The sequence below is a fragment of the Coenobita brevimanus genome, chromosome 57 (assembly GCF_032717465.1).
Source record: "Coenobita brevimanus isolate Jiangsu-jjx chromosome 57, ASM3271746v2, whole genome shotgun sequence".
NCBI lineage: Eukaryota > Metazoa > Arthropoda > Malacostraca > Decapoda > Coenobitidae > Coenobita > Coenobita brevimanus.
In genome coordinates, this window is record NC_137010.1 from 55,307,657 (window position 1) to 55,329,811 (window position 22,155).

The 22,155-nt window shown below is 41.9% G+C and overlaps 1 non-coding gene across 1 annotated transcript; it reads left to right on the forward strand.

The window, feature by feature from the left end:
- Positions 1–6,654: 6,654 nt before the first annotated feature.
- LOC145402368 (5S ribosomal RNA) lies at positions 6,655–6,773 on the forward strand. The gene has a single exon (XR_013897726.1). It is a non-coding gene; the product is annotated as a 5S ribosomal RNA (ribosomal RNA).
- Positions 6,774–22,155: the final 15,382 nt, after the last annotated feature.

The window sequence follows — 22,155 nt, forward strand, 5'->3', positions numbered from 1 at the left end:
AACACTTCATCCTCTAAACCTCCATCCTTACTCATCATACTAAATACCTAAATGCACTCACATTCTCCATTTCCTTATCATCCAGCCTTACAATGCATTCTGTGGCTTCATTTCTCTCAAAGACCATAACTTTACCCATATGTGCAGTCACCTTTAGATTCTGTTTCTTCAGTACCATACACTACCAAACTCATTTACCTCTGTTCGTATACTTATCGGTTAAAGATGTTCCTGAACACCTTCCCCTAAGCGATTTGCTTATTGCACCTTACTGTCTTCTGTGTAATATAAATCCTTTCAATATCGCCATATTCTGCACTGATAATGTGCTGATATCAAGTATACGTATCAAAAAATAAGCTGCTAAGGAAGAGGTGTTAAGGAGCTTGACTGAAAAAAAAATAAGGGCATAAGCCTTGCAGCTCCCATTCACCGTCATTTAGTACTATATTTGTCAGCAAACAAGAGTACAGGAAGTTTCCACACCCTACCATCTCTAATGTGACACTTCAGTGTCCACTGCCCTACTTCGAAGCACTTTTACAGCTCCATCTATATTCAAATTGAACAGTAACCATGATGATGATTATTACACCTCACCCTGCCCTAGGTTGGGAAAGGAGGTCCAGATGATGATGATGATGATGATGATTATTATTAATGAAAAGACTGAGATGTTTGTGTAATGTCAGGTGTTGTTCCAGGTGCAGGTGATGGCAGACCACATGAAGACCAAGAGGGAATCAGAAGCACCAAGTTTGTGGCTGTCAACACATGCAGAAATGAAGGACTGACTCTGAACACAAGAATATAAAAAAGAGGATTGAATATAAGAACATATAAAAGAGGATTGAACATAAGAACATGTAAAAATAATTTGAAAATAAGAACATATAAAAGAGGATTGTACTATGGGTAAAAAAAAGTATTGGTGTACAGGGGGTCCAATGCCTACTGAAAACATTCATTCATTACCAACGTCTCACTGTGTATGAACAATGTCTGTACATATAAACATAACATTTGCTACATGTTGGCAAGAGGATATTGCTAGTTGGCGATATGACACTTCCCGACATGAGGGCTACCAACGTGTGGTAGGTCGGACACTAATATTTGAGTGACCTTTGTTCTGTGGTCCTAGATGTTTCACACATACTGTGCATCGATACTTTTTTGACCCAGAGTACATACGAACATAAGTACTGTATCTGAATTTTTAACTGCTTGGGTCATCATAAGTTAAACAAATTAATATGAGACTAGCATATTTGAAATACTGCACTGAAATTATTCTGGAGTTCTATCTGTTTACATGAAGTTAAAATAATATACATTTATTATACAATTACAGAGCACAAATTCAGTTGTTATTTGTTAGGACCAACACTACCACCACCACCACCACCACCACCACTCATTCTGCTAAAAGTCTGTTGTCCGATACACACACCTGACAGCCCTTTCAGAATATTATATGTATCTGTCACTGAATATTTACTTGTGTCTAGAAGCAGTTTCCTTCATTTGCATAAATTCCCCTGGTAGTAATCAGAACTGTATGCAAGACGAGAGTGCAACTGCAGCTTTGAAATTGGTAAGAAAAGCAACGTTGTTAAAATGGAGGCAGGTGAGGAAGGACAAAATGAGATGCCTGCTTGTGATGAGAGTGATGACGAGTGGAACGTAAAGGATGATTCTGCTGCACATTCAAGTGATGCAGGTGGAAGTACGAGTAATGATGATATAAATGATGTGAATGACGATATATGCAATAGTGACAATGATACTCTTCCACGTTCAGGCTCACCTTTGGCAGACAGTGAGAAATTTGAGTGTTTGAAGTGTGGACAAGTTCTTTCTAGTGAAGGGAACCTCACTCGTCACACAAAAATTCATTCAGAGGAGAAAAAGTTTGAGTGCATCGAGTGTGGTAAAGTTTTCACTCGTAAGGATAACCTAAAACAACACTTGGTGATTCATAAAGGTGTAAAAGAATTTGAGTGTATTCAGTGTGGTAAATTTTTTGCTCGTAAGGATAGTCTCAGCCTGCACTTACGCATGCACTCAGGAGTAAGGAACTTTGAATGCTCAGAGTGTGGTAAACGGTTTATTACCAAGGCAGACCTTAATAAGCATTCAGTTACTCATTCAGAATTGAAGGAGTATGAGTGTTTGGAGTGTGGTAAAGTCTTTGCTCGGGAGTGTGAGCTTACATACCACTCCGTGATTCATACAGGAGTGAGGAATTTTGAGTGTCTGGAGTGTGGAAAGCGATTTGTTACGAAAGGTGGACTCAGCAAGCACTCAGCACTCCATGTGGAACTTAAGACTTTTAAATGTGATGATTGTGGCAAGCTGTTCAAAACCAAGCCAATTTTGAAAGCACATATCGCCATCCACTCTGAAGGCAAGTTTGAATGTCAGGAATGTGGCAGACGGTTTCACGCTAAGTGTAATCTCACCCGGCATTTGGCCACGCACAGGGGAGTGAAGAAGTTTAAGTGTGAACAGTGTGGAAAGTTATTTAAGAGAAAGGACTTTGTGGCCACTCATATAGCAAAAGTTCATCACTCAGGTTCCTCTTCTGATGCTGACAAGTAGCCTATAGTTGCTTTGTTTTCATCTGATGGAACTAGGTCACTTCCACAACTTAAATACTGCTGCTAGCTACATGAAATTTGACAAATCTCTGCTGAGGTGAGAATGAGTCTCCCTGGTACTAGTCAAATCAACACTCCACTCTGACTACACTTGGCCATCATCAGAGTTGAATCAGTTTGGAATCTTTGTAAGACTAGAGTAAATGCACTAAGGTCAAGGTGTTTCAGAGGGATGCCTACACCAGCTGGTACTGATTTGCCCATATAGCCTATAGATACCCCTCAATTCCCTCCCTGAAATGAGGATGATAGAAAGAAAAGGGCAGCTTCAGCCTGCAGTTCACTGGGTTTACATCCATATGAGCCGGGAACAACAGAAGGAAGAAATCTAGTCAGTTATTCACCATTCATGATATTGAGTAGGGGACTACAAATATCATTCAGACTCTCTCTCTCTCTCTCTCTCTCTCTCTCTCCCCCATCAGGTGTACACAGGCTCTCTTTCCCATTTATTTCTGTATCAGGTAATTACTATGTTCTTGTACTGTAATTTGTCATAGAACACTTCATGTGTTTCAGAAACCTGCTGTATTAAGTGAAAATTTATTTAAGTTAGGGTTATGTTCCAGCAAGAAAAATTGATCTTTTCATATATTAAAAAAAATCATATTCTTGGCAGTACCGTAAACTGGGGTGAATTCGGACTCGGGGCGAATTCGGATAATACTGCAATAAAAAGTTGTTTAAATTAATTAATAATTAATGAATAAACATATTAGAAATCTGTTTGCTCCCAATTGTTTGTAATTCTTTACTGTACTTTCGTGTATAAAGATACTTAATATATCACGTGACACATACCAGGTATATACTAAAAAGCAAATATATGTAAAAAGAATAAAATTTGTAACATTGGCAAACTTTCTTTGGCAGAATTGTTAATGAATAGATGCAGGAAAATCTTCGGTGGCCGGATGTACTTTCATGCGTAGTGTGAAAGTGCAAAGTAAGTAATTGGCGTTATCTTCTCAATTAATCTCTTAACTGGGCATTTAATGAAATTTTTAAAATTTTCATGCAAATTGGAGTCAGTTCGGACATAAGGTGAATTCGGACAGGGGGAGTATGAATGAAAAAGTAACACTTTTTACAATGTACAATTGCTTATAATTTGCCAGATGTGGATACTGTGTGTAATTGGGTTCATATGTATCATTTACAGGTATACTCTTGAGCTTTTATGGTACTACCTGTTTAAACAAGGTCACCCAATGACTCGAACATTTAAGAAAAGAACTGGTGGAGATCAAGGTCCTTATCGTAGTGAAAAAGGCAAGCAAAAAACTGGTAAAGCCAAATAATCATGTTAAATATCACCTGTACCTTATAATCCATCAGTCTTCCAAAAACAAAATTATTAGTCAAGAAATGATTGTTCCATATACAGTACTAAGGTTTGTAGCTAGATTTGTCTTATCTACATGTGTTCTAATATGTTTTATTTAAACCAAGGAAAAAAATAAAACTGCTCTTGTGTTCATATCTCATTATAGTCATTAGCTTATTTTGTCAAGGAGTGGCATTATTTTTGTACTGGAAGAACATTTTTTTAAAAGCCCCAGAGCGTCCGAAATGGCCCCACATAGGTCCGAGACTAAACTGGGAACCCAGGGTAGTCTTATGCATTCATTTTCTATTTATGTACGAATTTATACAGTGTGTCCGAATTCACCAAAGTTTGAGTACAAATTCGGACACCCATTACTATATTTGCTATAATTATATATGAAACATTTTAAATTTTGTACTGCTATGATTCGATACCCTAGTGGACCAGCTCAACATACAGTACTTAAGATCTTGGACTGAATTAAAAACTAGATTACATGGTACAAAAAAATGAAAAAATCGTCCGAATTCACCCCAGTTTACGGTAGATAAGTATTAAAATGTATCAAATGGGACAGCGTATCTTTATGTATTAAGCTCATAAGCTGTTTAAAGAAAACAGTCAAATACGATAAATGCAAGTGTGAACCATTACAAGCCTGACCCTTCTAAGGACAACCTGGCTGCTTAGTGGTAAACAGTTGTATATTTGAAGACTGTTCCTATATTAATGAACAGGTTTATAGTGGAAAAATATGTTAATTGAAAGTGTACTGAATAAGGAAGTACAGCAGGCTTTTTATCCAATCTGTGTCAATATGAGAGGTATAAATAACATAAAGGGAATAATAAGGAGTAATATAATAAATATGGAAGGCTGTTACAAAGCCTTCTAACCTGACAAGACTACTGGCCGGTCTCAACAAACCATCAGTGAAATCTCTATTATAACTACAGTACCGTTCATTTTTGTTTGAGCTAGAGATACCGATGTAGGAGGAATTAGTATTTGTTTGTTTATAAAGCCTTCAACATGTGTGCCTTCATCAGCCTTGGTAGCCTGATGATGACTCTTCACACTGCTAAATCTCTTACAGCCTCTGTTCATTCCTTTATCTCTGAGGTCACACTCTTTGACCTCATCGCAGCTTTTTTTTTTTTCTCTCTCTCTCCAGTCAACCTCTTTCAACACCACCCTCAACAGTCACTTTTGTTGGCCATCTCAAGATATTGAGGTTATGTGAAGGCTTGTCTGTAACGTGAATGAGGTGAAGGTGTTGTGGTGATGGGTGGTGGCATTGTTCGTTGTACAGTTCCTACAAAACTGGGATAATACTCCATCATCTTCAGTACTAAATCACAGGCAGATGGAATTTGATGAGCCCTAGTTATGAGGCAGGAATGAGTCTCTTTGGTTATTACTGTTGATCTGTTTTCATATGATGGAAGTGGAACACTCTGGCATTGTCAACAGTAACTCACAGTTGGATGAAATTTGACGAGCCTTAGTTATGAGGTTGAAGTGAGCCTCCCTGTATACTGTTCTGTACTCTGTCCACTTAAACTGACATAAAATTGCCATCTTGTCACCTTGAATGCTGAGCTTTAACATGAAATCAATATTAGAATACATTGCTGGTCATAAAGTGCCATGGGAAGTATGTACAGCTGTAATACAGTAAACTCACAATTATCTGTTATACTGTAATTCAGTGAAGTCCTATGCTGAATAACGTGAAACGGCAGATATTGTATTGAATCCACCCATTGGCTTAACATTCGGCATTGGAATGGATATTGTGTTGTTTATCCATCTCAACCCTCTATCCTAAAAATATTCCCATGAGTAATGATGAAAACTAAGTATAAAGTACAACAAAACAAGGTCCCCTACCGGACGATAACCATACTTATGTAATTGACTTTGGGAGTAGATGGCTGGTTGTTCCATGTGACACACCTTCACGGTATGGGGAACAATTGTGTGAAGTTATATAAAAATCTGTCCATGCATGTGGAAGTTACAGGGCAGACACGAATGTGGGTACCATATGGCTATTAAGTATGACAACACCTGACCTTGTTTGAGCCCCAAGTGTGACCTTGACCTTGGGATTAGATGGCTGGTTATTGTATGTAACACACCATCATGGTATGGGGAACAACAGTGTGAAGTTATATCAAAATCTGTCTGTGCACGGGGAAGTTACAGAGCGGACACGAAATTGCAGACAGACTGATGTACTGACATACTGGCAGAACAGCGCAAACCTATAATCCCCATCCAGTTTCACTGGTAGGGGACTAATAATGATACAGTACAGTAATACAGCACCGACTGTTATGCCTCAACACCGGATGTTGCATAGTACTGCCAGTTGCGTCCTGTTTTGGCACCGGATATTGCATAATTTCTCAGAATGTTGCTTTAATAAAGCCGAGCCAGCAGTGCCAGATATTGCAGCAATGGATAATTGAGAATTTACTTTATTATCTTCTGCCATTCAGCTACAAAAAATAGGCTACAGAACATAATACAGTATATCACTAGTCATGAAGAAGTACCATGGGAAATATGTACAGCTGTTGTATTGTCTTATTCTGCCATTCAGCTACAAGAAAATTATAGGTTACAAAAGGACATAAATCCCCGTTAAGGTTTGCCAACGGCCATACCACGTTGAGTACACCGCTTCCCGTCCGATCAGCGAAGTTAAGCAACGTTGGGTCTGGTTAGTACTTGGATGGGTGACCGCCTGGGAACACCAGATGCTGTTGGCATAACGTTCTCCCTATGTGTCAAGTGGGGTTGGTGGAGGATTAGTGCCCCTCCCTGTAAAACAATTAACTCTTAGCCCTTGGCCACCCTGTTTGGGATACATGGCGTCTGGCAATGAATGAATGAATGAAAACTCTACTTTTTTTTTTTTTTTTTTCCAAGGAATTAAATCAGTCCATCATCTTACTGTGGTTTTATGAACTTTGATGAGTCTTAGTTGTGAGGTAGGAGTGAATCTCCTTGGGTACTAGTCATCAGCCCTCCAGTACGGTACATTTAGCCATCAGCCAAGCTGAATATGCATTAGGAAATACTGTCAGGTTAAAAGAAATGTACTGGCCTATAGTTATCAGTAGTTATGGTCTGTCATTTCTGTTATATATTTTTTTTTCCCTCACATTTCTGGCTGATATGGTTCAAACCCAGCTCAGGATCACGAAATTTATGTGGGTGAATTATTTGTAAAGTATTTTTTATTATTTACTGTACCTTTCTGTCATTTATAAAGGCTCCAGCATGCCTGCATGCATTGGCCTTGGTAACCTAATGGTAGCTCTCCACAGAGCTTGATCTCTGGCAGCCTTCCTTTTCAGTCCCCCATCCCTGAGGTCACACCCTATGACTTCATCTCAGTTCTTTTTTGGTCTGCCTCTTGCAACCCTGCCTCCGACATTCCCACTTCTCAACTTCCGCACCCAGTTATCCTTCATCCTCTCAACGTGCCCAAACCATCCCAAGATATAAATGAAAATAAATGGATATAAAAGGAAAATTGTGTACATCCTGCCCATAACACAGGAATAAATAGCCCCCACCCCTACCCTGTTACATACTGATGAAACATATTAACCCCCACACATATGCTAAACCTAAAGGTCTGCAGGAGTGCAGGTCACAAGAACATTCTCCCTTATGGACTTAATTCCACTTACGCTTTCTTCGGCACAAATGGCCATGTGTGAGGTCTGGGCTACAAGGAAGTGAAAAATATCATGTGAAAATAGCTCTGACATAATATCAAGTACTTGCTGAACAATGTCATGCTTCGATTTAGCCATAAATAGGGAAAATAATGAGTAATTTCTCAAATGTGAAATGATGGATGGTTTAATAATGTTCCTATTTATATATACTATAGTTAAGTCGAAGCAAAACATTGTTCAGCAAATACTTAATATAATGTCAAAGTTATTTTCACACTATATATTTCAATTGCAGTGTGTGCTAATACCAAGAAAATTATTAATGTATTTTCAACTTCCCTCGTAGCCCAAAACTCACAAGTGACTGAATGAGTTCTTATTGCTTGCTCTCTTCTGAATGTTTTTCTTGGAGTATAATGGTAGGTGGGGGGCACTTAACATCCACTCACTCAATGTGCTGCTCTCGAGTGGCTGCCCTTTCCTCTCTTCCTTCTTTCCTCTTATGTCCTTCTTTCTTTCCTTTTCCTTCTATCTACAGGTGACTCTACACTGAGTGACAAGTCAAAGGGTCTCATGTACAGCACAAAACCATTACTTTGTTGGGTGGTAACCATATAACCAAACTATGGCACCTGGTGGTTTAGTGGGTAATTAAGGTGCTCCAACTGGACTGAGCCTGTGTCATTTTATATCCATAGGGTGGTTGGGGTTTATTGCTCATGTAGTGCCACTCGAGGATGAGTGAGGCTGGTCACTCTCATCTTAAATGTCAGGACCAACTTGCCTTGCCCCTGGCTCCTATGCTTCTCATGGGGCAACACTGGATTAGATGATGTACAGTATGTATGTAACAGCTTTACAGGCTTATGGACTTTGGTTTCTTCCTTACATTATAGAAGTGCTCACAAAAACTCAAGCAGTGCACACCTTCAGACACTGGAATGTTTGACAGATCCTTTAGTGTCATACATGGTTCAACCTCCAACAGCAAAGACTTGGGTTCCAGTCCCAGTGATATACAGCACTCTTTTTACTTTAACTTGACCTAAAATAGAGATCTCTAGATCTCTATACCTGCATGCTGAGTTGTTGCAAGAGATTAACACTAGAACATGAAGTTAGCCATGAAAAATTGCTGTGGAAAGGATGTAGAGCCACTGGATTGTCTGCTTCTGCCACTGAGCTACATAAAATTACCCACAAAAGGACAAAAATCTGGGCAAGTTAAGGTGACAGAACTAATGTATATTCATTCATTAATTCATTCATCATCTAATCCAGTGCTGCCCCATGAGGAGTGTAGGAGCACAGAGCTAGACAAGTTGGTCCTGACATTTAAGATGAGAGTGACCAGCCTCACTTATCCTTGAGTGGCAATACATGAGCAATAAACTCCAACCATCCCTTGGATATAAACATGCACCGGCTCATTCTGAGTGGAGTGCCTTAATTGCCCACTAAACCACTAGGTGCCATAATTTGGTTATATGGTTACCAACCAGTGTGGTAAATAGTTTCCTGGTGTACAAGAAACTATTTGGCTTGTCACTCAGTGTAGTTACCCACAGTAGCAGGAAGAGGAAAGAATGACTGAAGAGGAAGGATGGAAAGAAGGAAGACCGCAAAAGGGCATGCACCCGAGAGCAGTGCTACATCGAGTGAGTGGATGGTGAGCACCACTAGCTAGTACAGTACCATGTAGTAAAAACTTCTGTCAATTGTTCAGGAGATGGAATCTTGCAGAGGCAAAGTAAACTTTTATCACAATAATACAATACTGTACATTCCTGTTCTGTGTTGGTAATCTAATATGATCTAAGAATATGTCATGTTTCCTCTTAAGGAATCCCTGTATTGGTGTTGGTCATGGTACGTCTGTTTTCTTTGGAATGGAAGCTAAACCACAAGCCAAAACTAGACAATCACTCACCAACAGTAACTGTAGGTTGTTGGGAAAGAAAAAAAATAATGGTAAAAAAAAATATGAGATGTGTAATAAGATATGTAACAATATGAGAGTGTCAGCTTGAACTTTGACTCTATATAAAGTCAGTCAGAAGAAAGATCGATTACTGTACTTGTGGCTGAATGTTTCCTGCCTGAGAGTGATGACTTGTGTTCAAGCTTGTACCAACACTTCAGTTTCATGGTTGTACCTTCCAGGGTGTCAGTAATGTCTTGTAAAATATCATAACTTTTCCATACAGTTAGTAGCATACTGTGAACTGGGAGACACGAGAAGATCAGCATTAATGGTAGCCATGGAAATTCATTAGTCTATTTTTGCATACTTTAATGAAAACTACGAGCAAAATAGGAACATAATTAAAAACTGAGTACTAACTGTATATCACAATGGTGCAGTAGTGGTGAGTGGCAGTGTCAGAGCTTTCTTGTTATTTTTGTGGCCCCCGATTATCTGAAGATGATCCCAGTGGCCTGCAGGCTGAAATTAATCACCTGCATTTTATCATCCTCCATTAGAGAGAAAGGGGGAGCTGAGGGATATTTGTATAGACATTCCACTGCCTGGTTATATTAGTGCCACCACATGAAGGCACTCCTCTCCAGCACCAAGACTTCTCCCTAATTAAGTATTAACCTATTTTCTGCCACATGAAAGCATACACAAAAATACATGGTAGTCTATACGCATCCCACTTCACATGTGTTGCAGGGACTTGGTCAGTGTCGCCAGTGTGTACCTGCATCATTTTAAATTTTCCTTAATCCTATTTATGGCTTAAAGTGGCTGCCTTATTTTTGTTATTTATTTATTTTATTTTTTTACTGTCCACTGACTGCATGGTGGAGTGGTAAATTAATGAAGCAGCCAAAATATCTTCATTCACCACAAAAGCAACACACAAGTCTGGAGAGTGTAATATTTAAACCACCTTGTACTCTGGATAGTACAAGGATAGTAAGAAGAGAAATGGAGAAATGAATTCCCCGAGCTAGGCATTAAAGGCCATATAGCCCCGCTAGGTTACAGGAGGGAGCTATCCCTCCCGGCAACGGTAGACCCAGGTGAGGCTCGAACTTGCGACCCCCTGGCCACGAGCTCGATGCTCTACCACTGAGGTACCACACCCCCACAGTGTGAAAAAAGATGACATACTTATGTCTCATCTCATCTCATTTCATCAACCATTTGAGTGTCCACTGCAGGGCCGGCCTATCCCTACCGAAGTGGGGACGATACAGCCAATGTATCTCTACCAAGTGGCTTAGGCTGTCTGGTAGAGATTTTATGTAGGTGACACGTGCTTGTAAGTGTAACTGTTGTGTTGGAATGGTTTTGGTTGTGTGTGTAGTCTGTGAACCAAGTGTAATCGGTCCGCACAAGCCGACTGGGTGCAAGCATACTTTATAGTATGCGACACTGGTTCAACCACAGCACCCCTTGTGTCCGCCATTGCAGTAAGTGGCCAGAAGAACGCTCCCAAAGTTTTTTACTGTGGCGGGGCGCAAATCCTCGTTCTTCAGTGTACGAAAACGTGCACTGTACCATTGTACCACAGAGGCTCCTTATGTGAATCAATAAATCCTGACAGAGAGGGAAATGATGCTCAGTAATGTCCCTATAATGCAGGAACAGTACTGCCTGTGACAGGTAATACAGTAATAGTAGTAGTAGAACAGTACAGCATATTGCTACTACACATATAGCTACATATACTTGACCACCACTACTCTCTACATGAGGTGGCACTGATATAACCAAGTAGAGCTGCCCAGCTATACAAATACCCCTAATCTCCCTCCTCATCTCCCAACAGGAGGATGGTCTACTGCACGAGAGGGGCCACTACAACCTGTAATCCACTGGGGACACATTCAAATGAACCTGGGGCTACAACAATTACTATTACTACCCCAACCTTATTTTCTCCACCTTAAGACAGGATGAGATAGGATCCAGAAAACATGGAAAGAGAAATCATGAAGGTCCTTTAATTACTTGTTCTTACTGATCAAGTACAATAAGTCTCTTCCTCTTGTGAGAATTAAGTACTGTATGTCAAAAAAAAAAAAAAAAAAAAAAAAAAGCAATTAAAAAAGTATTTAAAATATGCAAATACACTTAGGATATGCAATGTCTCCTTCCTTGTATGCATAAACTAAGAGAAAAAAAAGAAAAGGTAACCAAAATAAAGCAACCCTGAGTTACAGAAAGTCTTAAAAATATGAAAGTAAACAAGAAGGAACACAAACTGGTACTTTTCTACATATCAGGAACTATATGAAGTTAATTTTTTGGTACAATGAACCCAACTTACTATACATAAAAAGGACACTATATATAAACAGTTTACTACTCTAGTTATCATTACCAGAAGACCGAGAAATTGGGTGAGCCTTTGACATGTGATGCTCCATAGATACTTTTTGCGTGTAAAATTTCCCACACACCTCACACTCAAACTTCTTCACTCCTGTGTGGGTCAGTGCGTGCCTGACGAGGTTACTCCTATTACAGAATGGCTTGCCACACTCCAAACACTTAAACTTTCCCTCAAAATGAATGGTCATGTGCATCCTCAAACTTGGTCGTGTTTTGAACATCTTACCACAAATATCACACTTGAACCTCTTTTCCTCTGTATGAATGGCTGAGTGCTTGGTAAGATTGCTTTTATTGATAAACCGTTTGCCACACACCAAACACTCAAAATTCTTCACTCCCAAATGAGTCAGGGAGTGGTTGGTGAGATCAATCTGCCGACCATACAGCTTACCACACACCAAGCACTCAAACGTCTTCTTTCTCACCCCTGAATGAATTTCCGAGTGCTTGTTGAGGTCACCCTTGGTAATAAAACATTTTCCACACTCCAAACATTCAAATTCCCTCACTCCCGAATGAACTAGTAAGTGTCTATTCAACTGGCTTCTCCGAGCAAACATTTCGCCACACAGCTCACACCCGAACTTCTTCTCTCCCGTATGCGTGAGGCTATGAACCGTTAAATTGGTCTTGCTCCTGAACATTTTGCCACACTCAACGCACTTATAATTTTTCACACCCGCATGGATTAGCATGTGCTGGGTGAGCCTGTATCTGCGGCTGAATGATCTACCGCACTGGACACACACAAACTTTTTATCCTCTGAATTAAATACTGAGTGCTGGGTGAGGCTCTCTTCACTATCAAGTTCCTGTCCATTTTCCAAACTTTCAATCTCCTCTTTTACTGTTGGTGAACTTGAGTAAGGAACAATATCCTCGCCATTATTAGCACTTCCACTCGCATCGGCTGAATTTGCGACATCATTCTCTCTCTTGCACGTGGCTCCACTCGCATTACCCGAGTGTGGGGTGGCACCAATAACACAGTGGCACAGGGCACTAGCATCATAGGCAAACTCTGCAGCTTGTCCTTCCTCAGTCTTCTCCATTTTGAACTGTTCTGACATTCTGAGCAATTTAAATGCACAAAATCACCCTGGCATTTTTATCTGACTGTAATCTGTTTATTTTAGGCATAAAATTGCCACTGCACCATCTTCAATGCAAAGTTATAGAAGGAAATTAAAGATACAATATGGTGCTAGTCAAGAAGAGGTGTTGGGGGGAGAAAGCAGAGCCGTAGCAATATCTCATTCTGACACTGAGCAACATGAAGTAGGCTGTAAAAAAAAAAAAAAAAAAAAAGTTCTGTAACATTAAAAGTGATTGAACAACAGGGAATGATATCAAACTTCAGAAGGTCACAGACAGATAGATCAGGTAACAATAACTTCAATTAACCTAACAGTTCTCCGCAATCACTTCAGTATTTTATTCAGGTCAATTTCATACCATCTGCGGCAACTGACAATGATCTGTTGCTGGACAAGATCTGGGTAAGTGAATACCAAGTCTCACAAAAATGCTATCACACTTTTCAATTCATACATGGCTCTCTAGTTCCAGCCAAACCTAATATCGTTTTCCACTCTGCTTCACCTTACAGCCTGAATAAATACTGGTACCAACAAAATCATCACCGCCAAACACCACTGTCTTGTGTGAGAGATGTTCACTTCACTACTTGTCCATCACTTCCACAAATATTTAATTATCTTACATAACTTGCTAAATGGAGAAGTACCTTGGTGGAAGGATGTTCACTTTGGTACTCAACCGTCACTACCACGATACCTCACTGATTCTACACAACTTGAGCCACACAGAAACTTAGCAATATTTTCTCTACAGATTAGTTTAGCTTACACTATAAAACTATTGTACTGGAATTCATTCACTGTTAACGACCATGCCATTATGACCCCCTCTTTCTTGGTCAGGTACAACAGTGTGTGAAATAAATTACTTGTGTGTACAGGGTGAGTGGTACAGTGGTTCAGCAGGTGTTGGTGGCCACAAACTTGGTGCTTCTGATTCATTCTTGGTCTTCATGTGGTCTGCCTTCACCTGCACCTGCAACAACACTTGACATTAGACAACAATCTCAGTTTCTACAATGCCAGTTTGTGGAAATCTGAAAATTTACTAAAAAGCCCAAGCTAACACACACACACGCACACACACACACACACACACACACACACACACACACACACACACACACACACACACACACACAGCTTATGGAAAAAACAACACTGATTATTTTTGCCATGCCCAGATGATACTGGTACTGCTCAGCTTAGCTTTAAGGAGAAACACTGTAGCAGAGAGACTGATGCCTTTCGTTTGACAATGTACTTAATTATTTTTAAAATCTCACTTTACCCTGTTTAACTTAACTATGACTTTTCACTTGCACCTAAATTTGGCCCGAATTTCCATCCTTTTGCAGCTTATTCCACATAGCTCAGTGGCAGAATTAGATAAAGCAGTGGCTCTAACATACTTTTCACAGCACTTCTTTGTGATGAGCAACAAATTCCAGTGTTAATCTACTGCTACAACTCAGCATTCAAGATGGGGAGACAACAATTTTAGGCCAAGTTGGAGTAAAACTGGTATAGGCATAAATCTGCCCTCTCTCCAACTTGAATGCTGAGACAGAACAGGATATTAGCACTAGAATATGGCACTAGTCACGAAGACTTGCTATAGGGAGGATGCCAAGCTGTAGTACTGTCCTAGTCTGCCTCTAAGCTAGGGGAAATACGCTGGAAAAGGATGAAAATTTTTGCCTAATAAAGCTAAATGATCTATACCTCTGGATGATAATACAGGGAGTTACGCCATATTTCTGAGAAACGTGAAGGCATCCTTGGAGTAAATAAACAAAAAACAGAGACTCTTCCATTCTCTACCAATCCTCTGTCCCAACAAAATCACCAGGCAGCAGCAAGGAAAAAAGATAACATACAGTTCGTTCATTTTAACTTCGAGATCTTCGTCCTTACTTGACGGAGATTTTCGTCCTTTTGCAGCCCATAGAATGGTAAAATAAGGCTATACTAAGGTCCTACATCATTTCCACAGCACCTCTTAAGTAGCACCCTATTCTAGCATTAATTTCTTGTTTCTGTTCAGTATTCAAGATGGAGAGACACCATGCATTTTTACAGCTGGATAGAATGAGCAAAGTACAATATAGCCAAGTTGAGGGAATTAAATACATGGCTGCTACTTACCTTCCATATGTGGGTAACTTTCCTTTCTTCCCTAATGTAGTAGTTATTTCTGTGTCCTCAGTGTTATTACTACATTGATCCCTTCACCTAACACCATGTCCGATTCTGCTTCAGACTGGCCTCCTCAATCTGAAAATAATACTGGATAATAATAATAATAATAATAATAATAATAATAATAATAATAAATGAAAAAAATAAATAAATAAAATTATGACAATTTGTTTTCACCTGACAGCACTGGATCACTTCCGCAACTTGAATGTTAAGTCTAAGTTGCACGAAATTTGATAAGCCTAATTTATAAGGTAGGAATGAATCTCCTTGGTTACTAGTCATGCTGATTCTCTATTCTGGCTATACCTGGCCTCACCTGAGCTGAAACAGTTTAGGTTATTTATCAGGTTACACCAAATGCACTGCAGTGTAGGTTAACAGACATTCTCATCTCTAAAGATACAGTAATAAGGTTAACATTAACTTTCAGCCCATAAAACTGTACTGTACAATATTTTATTCACTCATTTACTTATTTTAGATTTGCAGAGCGAAATTGGGGATGGCTGTCTCTATACCTTTTCCATTGCAAATACTGTTTAGTACTTAATAAATCAGGATGACAAGGAGGGAATCTCTAGTTTCTACTTCCTCCCCATATTCTATGCATTTTTGGCCTTTATTTATTTATTTATTTTTTGTTCGTGGACCACTTAAAGGTATAAGTTGCATTCAGTAACCACTCTGTTTAAGTCATTAGTTTACTGATTTGACAACACATGAAAGAGCATGAATGGAAGTTCTTCATACTATAAGTTAACACGACATAGTATGATTAAAATGTCTTTATCAGTGACTTTATTCCCCACATGGCAAAACTGAACTAAAATATCAATTACTGGTCATTTCTGCAATCAGATACAGTATATTCATCATAATAAGGGAAAGGCTCCTCTTCCTATTTCTCCCATCTTTCCTGTTACTTCTTATTGCTTTTCTTTCCTTTATAGGTGTTGGTTTCCTGTAAGCCAAGAAACCATTTAGAATGCTGGGTGGTAACTATATAACCAAACCATACATGCCCCCTACATGACAACAAGTGGGTTGGTGGAGGGTTAGTGCCCCTCCCCGTAGAACAAATACCTCAAAGTCAAATGGCCACCCCTTACAGCATTATGGCATCTGGCACTAGATCGATAGATAGATAGATAGTGTATGAAAAGAAAGAAGGGAACAGGTGAGAAGGGAGTAAGAAGCTTAAACTCTGAGAGTACGGCCAGGATGAGAAAATCTGGCTACATATATATATATATATATATATATATAGTATACTGCCTAATTTCAAATGTTAGTTATCCGTGATGTATCTAGTGCTAAGATTATTTTCCTTGAGAATGTGAGTTTATGAAAACAGCTTGAACTGCTGTGTAAGTCCTCACATTTTACCAAAATTCTGAGTAGCTAATTGTATGGGATGAAGTTTAATATTAACGTTTATTGATGATAACGGAGGTGTAATAATGGCCAAGGAAGGGCGACATCATTGGTATGTACCTCTTCAATTGAGGATTACTAATTTGACTGCCGAGGGAGGAAGGAAAGGCAAAATTAATGGCAGAGGACTGAGCGACGGTGAGGTGATTGTGGCCACCCCTTGCAGGACCGGGGCGTTTGTCAATAAAAATAGACTATATTACTCATATTAGAAAAACCTCCCTATTAGTGAAGGGGTTAATGAAAGCTAAATCTAACTCCTTCAGTTCAACAGGTTTTCCCAGACTACATAAAATCGTCTAGAGATGACAAAAGTCCTAGCATTAAAGGTGTCGGGCTGACAAACAGCAGATGCAATTGTTGAGCCCTCCCCTCAGAACTGATATTTTAGCTTAATATATAAATGGATAACATGTAACTGGAACACACACATTTATGTATCACTTTCTATAACACAAGAGTTCGAAATTACTTCCTAAACACACCGAAATTCATCCACGTTCCCGTCAAAAAAGGCGTCCTCAGCTGAGACGGTAAACAAACAGACGATGTCATTTGGGTGGATGAGTTTTTTCAACGGTGCCCTCTTTCTCTCCGGCTGTCCCTCCGCTTGCTTTTTTCTTTTTATGTAGAATGTTCATTTTACTTCCTCGAATACAAAGAAATTCATTTAATAGTAATATGTCCGTCAATACTAGTACCATTAATAATAATAATAATAAAGTATGAGGACGTGGTGATGATCATGGTTACCTAGAATGAGGAAGGGATGCTGATAAAAATGGAAGAACCACCCATACTCAAGGAAATGCGCCTAAGCCATTTGCGCCTTTGTATTAATGGTTCCATGTCGTAAGCAAACAGATTATTACTCAGTTGACGCCAAATTCATTTCTCCCGAAGGGGAGGCCACAAGCAAATCACCATCGTCCACTATCAGGCTGCTCTCTCTCCAAGTCACACAAGAGAGAGACTTTTCAAACTCTATCCCCTTTGAGCCTTACCTGTGAACAAACCTGAACATATTCCTCTTCACCATCCTGTCTAGTGCTAATGGGGTGCCTTCTCATGGTGGCATCGATATAAATGGGCGGTGGAGCACACACACATCCCTCACCTCCCTCCATACTCCACAAAGAAGGATGGTGGACTGCAGGTTAACTTCTGCTTGCATTCCACCAATTTTACTTTTCAGATGAACCTGGGGATACAACAACTACTACTATGACTGCTGTCGGTAAAATACCCGCCGCCGGACCACCCACCTCGCCACCCCCCACCCCACCATCGGGGCGCTACCCCAGGAGGACACAACGGTGGGGCTAGTGACCCAGGTCAAGAGGGTCACCGGGACACTACTGTCCTGAGTCCCTTTTCCCCGCAACTACCCCAACACCAGGTGACCAGAGAAAGCCAACGACCTTGCGGCCGGGACAGCCATCGCCAGAATTGGGGTGGGACTGAACAAGATTCAGTCCCAGGTAACACCGTGTTGACGGCTATTGTTACACCCTCAAGGGCAGGAGGCCCAAGGCTACGGCCTAAAGAGTGTACCAGGGTAGTGAGACCCTCGGCTACGGCCTTAGTACACACCGGAGAGAGAGTTGCATCTGTGCATCCCTCTCCTGCTGTTCTATCCTACGGGAGCAACACCGCGCCGACGGCCACTGTACGTGGCGGGGAAGGAGCAGCCACTGTACGCCTTTCAGTTGCTTCTCGACGGGAAGATCAGCTCCCGGCTACGGCCAAAGTACGTACCAGGGTAGAGAGGCCCTTGGCTACAGTACGTGCAGCTTTTCCGTACTACGGGAGCAACACCGCGCCGACGGCCACTCTACATGGCGGGGAAGGAGCGGCCACTGTACGCCCTTCAGTTGCTCCTCGTAAGACGGGTAGGTTAACGGACACAGCCGAAGCACGTACCAGGGTAGAGAGACCCTTGACTATAGCATCAGTACGTACCGGAGAGAGCGCGGCCCCTGTGCACCCCTCTCCTGCTTTTCCCTATTACGGGAGCAACACCGTGCCGACGGCCACTGTACGTGGTGGGGAAGGAGCGGCCACTGTACGCCCTTCAGTTTCTCCTCATATGACGGGTAGGCTTACGGCCACAGTCCCAGTACGTACCAGGGTAAGGCGACCCAAGGCTCCGGCTTCAGTACCTACCAGAGAGGACACGGACTCCGTGAATCCTTCTCCTGCCTCTTCCCCCTGTGGGAGCCCTTCGTCACCATCTGGGAGTGTTGCCCCGGAGGTGTCGCCAGAGTGATGGCAAGGCCCGATACCGGACCTACCTCCTACGCCTGGGAGATCTCTGTTCCTGCCAGACACCCGACGGAGACGGTGCCGCAGCCCAACCCTGTCGGCGCCTCTCCCTATAGGCGCCCGCAGTCCCACGACCCCCAGGCCCGACCAGCAGACTCCAGACGAGGGCAACCCAGGCTCCCTCACTCCACGGAGCCAGAGACGACAGGCCTGACTCCTCCAGCTGTTCGGCCCCAGTCCCGAGGGTCACCTCTCAGGTCGAGGCCCCCAGACAGGAGGGCCTCCCTGCACCCCACCAACAAGGCTCCGATTGGAGGGCCACCTCTCAGGTCGAGGCCCCCAGACAGGAGGGCCTCCCTGCACCTCACCGACGAACAGGAACCGGGCAGTGACTCCCCTGCGGGTAGTGCATTGCCCTTTGCAGGCCGGGTCCCCCTAGGGTTCTCCCCTCACGCCCATACTACGGAGTGAACATTACCCAGGAAACACAGGTAAATAGTGACGCCCCTTGTGCCGAGAACAAACCAGGGGAAATAACAGTGAACAGTGACCGAGTGAAGACCAGTGTATAACCAGTGACAGTTACTATTAGTCTAAAAGAACTCGATACCTGGCAGAACAGAAAATGACTTAAACCCTCAGTAAGAGAACTTAGAGTAATTGTATGAGTCCCCCCAGTAAAAGAACTTTCCGTGGATAGGGTGCGCGGGTAAATCAAAAGCCTGTGTGTAAGTGCCGCCACGACTACGTGACTGCGTCAAGTGTCGCGATCCGCACCCTGTCTTATTTATAGTAGTATTTCCCCCACGGACTCTTAATCTTGTTCATTCCCCTTGTTTCCAACTAAGTATATATTCTGCCTAAAAGTGAAATACGGGTATCAACATATATAGTTCAGGACATTAATGTATATGCATTATACCGTGTATTACTGTAAGTGTGACTGTACCTTGTGGTGTCAAAGGCTAACTCTGTGTCCCTGTCCCCTGTATCTCAAATATCACTCTGTGTTATATTGTAACGGTTTTAGAATTAAGGCAACAGATGTATTAAGATATACTGCCTGGTTTTTATGTCCTGTTCCTTTGTTGGTGCTTTACTTCCGGTCCGGAAAGAGGATCCCGCTCAGTCGCTAGTGCTTTTAGGACGAGAAGTCGACCTAAAAACACTCAGGATAACAGTCACCATTACTACTATAACTACCGTACTACAAGTGCTACATACTAAAGCTACAATTACTACAACTACTACTCTACTGCAACAACAACTACGCCCTATCTCTACAATCTGTCCCTCCTTACTGCACATACAGTATATACAGCTCATTCTTCTTTATCACTGGACTTGCTCCATATCATTCACAAATCTCTGTCTCATTTTCACTTGTCTCACTCTTGACTATTCCATACTCTTCATTCCATCATACCCAAGTATTAATGTGGCACTAGCATTGACATCTCTGCCATCATGCTGCCCCTCCTCCAGCTCACACCACTGCCATTCATATACCTGCCTTCAAACCATCCTTCCACTCATAGTAATAACTGTCACATGATGCATTAATATTATAAGGGGTGCCCCCAAATGAGTCACCTCCATGTGACCCTGTCCTCCATCATCAAACAGCCCTCCCTCCAGCTCACACCACCCACATTCAAATACCGGTATGTCTCCACTTCAACCCTCAATCCCATCCTCAGTCTCCCTCAACTCTTCTCACCTTCCATCTCATGTCCCTAAACATCCCTTATCATATGGAGCACCCACACCCAAGACAGGGCACCACACACAATGTACTCACCTGGCATTCCATATGGTTCCACAGACTGCCTTCTGCAACTCCAATGAGAAGCCTGGTTGACTCCATGCTTCCTCAAGTGGCTGCCCGGTGAACCCTGTGTTATTTCACCCATAAGTGATCTGAACATGAACCAATTAGTGAACTGCAGAATTATTCTTTATCCTTCCTCCTTTCAGGGGATATGGAGAGAACTGAGGGTGTTTGTTAAATTCAGCAGCTGTCAACCAGTTATATCAGTGCTACCACATGAGGGTATCCCTCTCCATCACCTGAATCCTGTATACACAACCATGTATGATGAGACAAAGAGGAATGCCACACCACACCCACCACCATCATGTGAGCCCACTTGACTCAAGGCATCCCACACTCACACAGGTGGAAGCCATGTGACCTCCATGTGGACAGTGTGATGTGTACACACTATATGAGTACAACAACACTCTGCTTCCCCAGGTGCATGTGGATCAAACAAGCTCCTGCCACTAGCTCTATGGAGTTGCTGGATGTGATGCACACAGCCAATCTCAAGATAAGTATAAATCAAGCCTCTCTCTACCAGCCAGACATAACCTGACTCACTCAAATAATAGGGTCCTCCTCTCCTGTTAGCTAGGCTTCATTTTATGTCCCCTGCCCATACCCTCCTGCCTACCCAGCTACCATCTCACCTGCCTTCCCTGTTCCAGCATTCCTAGCTGCCTCATCCCACACCTGCCCTATCACCTCATCCCACACCTGCCCCATCTTGTCTGTAACCTTCCTCCTCCTCTGTTGTCCCTACCACTCCCATCTCATACTACCCCATCCTTCTCCCACCTGCCTTACCTACACCATTCTACCCTTTCCACAAACACCCTTACAATGACCTAACATCTCAAGGTCAGATGACCCTGCCTGTCTTCCCAGTCATCTCTAACAACCGTACTTCCTCACAACTTCCTGGGTCAGCTAGAGAGGCAAAACACAATGCAAGTCATGCAGAGGACATGAAGCAAGAGGAGCTGAGTTTCTGTATCACCACACACCTAAGCAACCACCAACGAAATCTTTCTTGATGCCTGGAGATTTCAATGTGAAGCCAAGAGTGGCCAGCAATACAACCAAGGCCACACTGCTACACCCTGAGACTTACCCTACAGGAGACCACAGCCCAGCAGGTGAGAGGAGAACCATGATGGGGGTGGACCTTCCCCATAAACACAGCCTCAGTTTAGCCTGGGGGTCAATCAGAGACCTTTAGTAAGATACACAGAGACTCAATAAAGGACAGAACTACTACCAGTGTAATAACCGAACATGAAA